A 6,805-nucleotide genomic window follows, 5' to 3' on the forward strand; every position below is an offset into this window, starting at 1 on the left:
GCCTTACACTCGTATGTCAAAAAGAAAAAAAGAACAATTAGGGAACGACAGTCTCATTCATTTTGTGAGGATTCATTGAATTTCTAGTGATTCATGTGATCTTTGAGGATGGAGCCCCCCCACCCTACCCCCCTTGACTTATATGCTAAAGAACCGTAGAACCAACACAAACTGAAACATTCCTACGTGTACAAAGCATGTATCGAGCTTGATTCAATAGATATGGTTACACAAATGCGGCATAATGACAAACCTAATATCTAAGTACGGAAAGAAAATTTAATGCCCACTATGTGGATACTTAAACATTCTAAAGATGTACATGAAATTTAAACATTAAATCCCGTAGTTTTTCTCAGAAATAAGTTGTCTTCAAACTTTTGACTTCTTAACTCTTTACACTACCTTGCCACATGACAAATTGAAATTTAACTTAAAATTGGACTTATTCGTAAATTGTTTGCTGATTTGAGGAATTATGCTGTTCTAGGTTGCAAATCAACATATTTTTCCTAAACATCTCTGAAGAATGAAGTCTGCTACCCAGAAAAGGTTTTCAGTATGCTTGTTTTCTTCATTGATAGTTTATTTTTCACATTTGGAGGAGCCATAATTTTTCAGCAACAAGTTCGCTTTCCAGTGGGCATTAATTGTGCTCCTCTCCTGGCCGACGTGTTTTGTATTCATACAAGACTGAATTTCTTCAGAATCTCTTAAAGTGCAAAAATATAAAAGCATGCTAAATCCTTTAATTTCACATACAGATACATGTATATTGATGAGGTATTGTCTCTAACAACTTTTCTTGTGGTAAATGAATACATTCAATACATCAACCAGAGATAAAGGAGACAGCAGAAACAGCTTGTTCAGCATCATTTATGGACCTTAATCTCGAATTCGAAAAACAGTGGTTATCTCAGTACTTATATTCATGTTAAAAGAGACTACTTTGGAATTAAAGAGTAATCAAGGGAACCAAGGTTATAGCGGTAATCAAAAGAATGTAGTCCAGGGACAAAGACCAGACATGGAAAACAGACATATACAACAAAGAACATAAAGTAACTTAAATCATGCATACAAAGTAACAAAAGTAAATGAGCAACTCGGACTCCACTTAAAACTGGGAGCATGGACCAGGTGCACCGGTAGGGTAAGCGTACTCTGCTTTTCTAGAAACACCCGCCGAGTTGCTCATAAAAAGTCAAGTCCGGGGTAGACAATTTTCTTACCTGTGCAGCAATATACATGTACTTTCAACTACTAACTCCTCTGATTTCCTTGAACTCCACGAATATCTGCGTAACATACTTGTTATCCTGGTAACAACCCCTCATCATTGTGAATTACATAGACAACGAACACATAAAATGCTTTAAAGTATAACCACCGAGTAACCTAGAATATGTAAAGGAAATAAATATAAAATCATGATAAAGTGGATAGCCGCACGACAACGCCGCTGCTGAACCCAAAGAAAGGGAATGAAAATAAAGTCAAATTCTTAATTTTTTGGAAAATTGCAAACGCGATTCTAAACTGTCTTTCACATAATCATCTTTTGAAGTGTCAGACTTCCAACGACCGTGACGTTTAAACAATCTATCAGGCACACCATTACTTGCTGCCGCCGTGGTACCACCGGCCCGAAGACTATGCAATCCATACAATTTAATATCCTTCACAAAGGGTTTGAAGGCTTAAATGAACAATTCTCTCATGCGGGTATAACAAAGCGGTTTATTAACAGAAAGAAACGAATACTCCTTTCTTTAATACCACATTTAGAAATATGAATTCATCCGAATCCTCTGATATATTGCACCATTCAAGATATAATTCTAAATTCCTGACGAGACACAATTTGGTTGCAGTACAAGAAACAACAAGCCAACTACCATGTCTGAAAATGTCTGTTTTACTTTTCTCTATGAAAACAGAAAGATAAGACGAATAAATTTTAATATCACTTCTCCTCAAAATTAATAATACTGAAATACGCAGAAACCCGGAAAAAAATAACAAACATGCACAAATCGTACGCTGGAAATATATATTTTTAGTGACACAAAAATTATCATACATCTCAAATAATCCGGGAGTAATTGGCTCCTTTTTATGAATATTTGAACCGGTCCTGCGTTTCGCACCTTCAAATACATTTATAACTAATTCAGAATCAGCCGACGATGAAACAGCAATAAGAGAATGTGCCTATTTCAAACTATAAAACGCCTCAATAATAGGACTGGATGTATTACACGATTGTACTAAAGATGTTAAATAAAGCGCTACATAGAAAGGTTTCGCAGGTAAAATATCACACTCCTGAATATTGTAAGCAGTAGCCTACGATTTCCAGCGCCGAAAACCATAGTAGTATTTCTTAACGGTGTTCGCCGATTTTGCCTCCGAATGTAAGTCCGGTATCAAATCAAGAGAAGTTAGTAGTTCATCCTGTAATTCATAAATATCAGGCTTGAAAGTCTGCAAAAACATATGTAAAAAGAAAATGATATAATAATCGTACATCAATATTAATATCTAATATAATACAAAAATAATATTAATCCTACATTTTAACTATACTCTGTAATCACTCAAACCCTGGCAAGACAATGTTCATACAATTTGTCACTACCATAGTTTGTCCATAACCATCACTTACTCATACCAGAATCAGTCTACATGCAATTAACATGCTGTAAAAAGTTAGTTTATCTAAAATCCACCCTGAGACCTAACATTTTAAATGGTAAATCAATATTACCGAATACCGACTTTTTACCAGGGATATAATTAGCTTTGTTAGTAAGTACATGTAAATAAATGCAGTCCACCACCTGAGGAATACAACTTTCACAACTGGGACACAGAAAAGACTAAAAACTAACCGATCTCCATACAGTCAAAATAACAGAGCCATATGCTCTACATTGCCTCATATACATAAGTACTTTAAGGAGTATAGAAACAGGTGGGACAAACCAATCATTTACCCCGGACCGCACCAGTCCACCGTAAATGCGTCGATTCCAATTGAACCAACATTCCGATATCTTGACTGGAAAACTGTCAATTAACAGTTATGATCACTGGCAAACCAATCAAATTCATGTGGTCCTCATAACGAATCAATCATGTTAAAAACATTGTCACTGCCACTCCAATCGTCATAATCTATAATACGACTAATAAAATCAGCCCTTTCATTATCTGATCTAGGGACCCATACGACATCTAAAGTCAAATTAAATTTTAAACTTAATCTGGTAAATTTTAAGGGCAATCTCCTGTAAATGTTCCTTCATAGACCCTTTCGACATAATAGAGGTCAAACTCTGGTTATCTGTCAACCATTTTAATCTCCTAACTTCAACGAAATCAAGCAAAGGCAGTAATACATTACGAACTGCATTAAGTTCTCTCCAAGTAGAACTGCTTAGCATCTCTGCAAGCAAACTCGAAATTAAACTTCTTCAGAGTAATAGAAGAAATATTGTCACTCCAAAAATGTATATTATTGATACTATCATCTGACAAAGAAATATAACTCTGCCAAGAACCGGTGGATAAAATGTCTTTACTGAGTTTTTGGTCATAATGTACGCTACATTACCAATAACATAGGAAATAGACACAATTTGTCCCACTAATGATGCTACAGATTGAACATGTACAGTTTTAATCTTTTCTAATGATATTCCAATATCTCAAATAGTCTTAAAACTTTAGAAAGTCTATCTGTAGGAATGCTAAAACGAGCCTCTACTGTATCAATATGATAGCCTAGGAAATTAAATTGTCTAATAGGTTCAAACATAGATTTTTCCACTTTTGGAACAAAACCGCTGTCAATCAGAGCTCATCCTGCATAGAAATATAACGAGAAGTTAGTTCGTTATCATGGATCCCTAATCCATCATCTAAATACATCAAAATCTGTATACCTTCACCTCTCCACTTCTTAATTAATGGACGGGTAACTTTAGTAAAAATATAACAGGCAGAACTGATTACGAACGGCAATACCAAAAATTTAAAATATCTATTTTTTTTTTTTGCCATAACTCCAGGAAGAGCCTAAATATTCAGTATGTGGTTCATAAATATCAATATGATGATATGTAGAATCAATATCAAATTTGGAACAAACGCTTTTATTCTTAATAAAGTGAATAGCTATTCTAACATCCTCAAATATAACACTAGTCTTCTACAAATGTTTATTCACGTGACAGAGATCTAAAATAAGTCTCTTCTTACCACTATTTTGAATAGATACGGTAAGCGGATTAACGACTGCAGGTTTGTCAATACATTCAACAATTAAACCTCTGATCAAAAGGTCATCTATAGCCTCGAAAACAAAATCGAACTCTCTCATGGCTGACTTATTAATATGTAAACATATAGGTGGAGGCCTTGTGTGAAAAGGGATCTTGTAGCCATGCAAAATAGTGTCTAAAATAAAGTCATAGCAACCTAAAGACTTCCACAATTCGTAATTTTTCCGAAATCTACCTTTAACAATAATATTAGCTTGGCCTTGTTCATATTCGAAATAGTATTTTGTTAAATTCAAATCAATTTTTTTGTCTACAAAACTATTAAAATACTGATCTTTTATAAATTCATTCTGCTTTGGATTTGACATCCGCTTTGGGGTTGAAGGGGCATCGGTTTCTTCAGTGTTGCATAGACCAGCATCCATAACATCCTCCATGTTGAAACCTCCTTGCGTTGCCGCCACTCGTGCTCGGCATACCCGAGTAGATTGGTGTACTGCTACCAAGCTGGGGGTTCACGAAAGGGCTGCTGTTGCATATTTGCTGCAATATTAGAAAACTGAGGACCTGGGGTATTATTAGGTTTCTCGCTATCTTTTTTAGTGTTTTTAAATTTGCGCTTACGGAGCGCTCTATTCTCAGCTTTGTTAATCCTATTTTCATCATCAGTATCGATCGCGACTGGATTGGACTCGTACTGTCTTACAGTATTCCAACCGGCTTCACTGCTATCAGCAATTTTAATCAACTTATTTCGCTTTTTGACTTTTTTGCAATTTCACGCAATTTCTTGAGCGTAATCATTTTTTTGTGTTCTCTAATTAAAAGCCCAAATATCTTGATTTAGGTCAGCGAGAATTTTTGAATTAAGATTAAATTGTATCTTACTACTTTCGTACTTCTATTTGTATTCTTGTTCTTGTTTTAGCTTTTTAACATGGGATGCAACAGAAACCGCGCAACCATGCAATTTAAGTTCCACTACTTCTTGTCTTAATTGAAAGTTAATATCACCTTGTTGTTGTTCAGCTCTTAGAACATCTCGAAGAGAAACGTCTTCGCTAGTATCACCTTCCCTTTCTCTATCGTAGGGTACGTGGCAAAACGAAAATTAAACCGAACCGATCAATAAGACGTCGTCGTGCTGAATGAATAATATAAACGAAAGCTCGCCAAAAACCCAAAATATTTTGAGCGGGAAAATATAAGAACGGGTAAAACCGTAACAACCACCCCACACAAATGATGCAAATATCCAGGAGAAATTAATTTCATTCTATGTCAATATTTTAACCGAATGAAATTATAATTATTCATGGGTAACAGGAAATGTATCTCAAAAGGTCTCTTACTAAATCTCTTTCTGATATCATCCATTGGTCCATAATTTGTTTAGTTTCTTCTAAAACACCGAGACACAATAACGTTTTTTGGTAAATTTTATTTTGTTCTGTGACATTATGACACTATAGCATTCAAGTGATATTTAATCACCACCGGTGTATTTGATGTTACAATTGAAAATGGAAGGTTTAGCGCGCTGTAAAACCTAGAATTAACCAATCATTATATTAGAAATGCCTGTAGCAAGTCAGAACCATTGCGATTACCGATTACTCTCCATTTGCTGGATATATAGACCAACAGAAAGTATTACCTATTAAAATTTTGATAGCAAACAATTCATCGGAATCCTACAAAAGAGCAATAGATCAATTTAGTAATTTCTGTCGAATTTAAATTTCGGATGTTTGTCCAATAGAGCACATAGCTCGATAGATTGCACACCTATTTTGTAAACAATTACCTCAGGCCTAAATTATTTCCATTAAATGCAAGACCTTTCTGACTTTACAAAATCTTTTCTGATTTTTTAAAGTGATAGAACGTTTTTACTTAAAACACCTACATCTATTAGATATTCGCATCCTGTTAACCAAGAAATATTTAAACGTTACTTCGCATTAACGATCAGTTTGTACTTCGAATTTGTTTGTTTGTTTGTTGGGGTTTAACGTCCGAGCAGCAATATTTCAGCTATATTCAGACAATGAACATGAAATGGATGATAAAATGAACATGAAATGAAAAAAAGAAAGGATGGGTCACAAGGATAATAGGGTCGACAAATTTTGATTACCACTGGAAAAAGGGGGAGATGGGTAAGGTCGGGCAATTTAGCCTCCTGTGGCGGAGCGCAAAGGTTCCTACTCCTATCGAATACCACAGCAGGGTTCTTTAACGTGCGAGGAACGTGGCTTCTTTCCCAACACGGTGCACCACTATGGTTTGCGGTCAGGTTTTCCGTATTATAGCCTGACAACCCCAGCATGTAACACGCCAGGGGTACCCCATTCCACCACCTGGGGCACACATCCCAGTTGCTCTGTGGGCAGAGCGCCTAGCCCCCGGCTAGGTTTCTGAGCACTATTTAGTCGCCTTATACGACAAGCTTAGCGCTGCTGCAGGCCTATTCTTTTAACACCCGGACCTGCACGGGGCTGTACTTCGAA

General features: G+C 35.9%; 2 pseudogenes; both read right to left on the reverse strand.

The window, feature by feature from the left end:
- Positions 1 to 1,499: 1,499 nt before the first annotated feature.
- LOC148620462 (uncharacterized) lies at positions 1,500 to 2,088 on the reverse strand (annotated as a pseudogene).
- A 632-nt stretch (positions 2,089 to 2,720) lies between these two features.
- Positions 2,721 to 4,729, reverse strand: LOC148620463 (uncharacterized; annotated as a pseudogene).
- Between the last annotated feature and the right edge of the window lie 2,076 nt (positions 4,730 to 6,805).

This window comes from Perna viridis, chromosome 4, assembly GCF_037379345.1.
Source record: "Perna viridis isolate PV_CMFRI_1.1 ecotype Kerala chromosome 4, ASM3737934v1, whole genome shotgun sequence".
In the NCBI taxonomy this organism is placed as follows: Eukaryota; Metazoa; Mollusca; class Bivalvia; order Mytilida; family Mytilidae; genus Perna; species Perna viridis.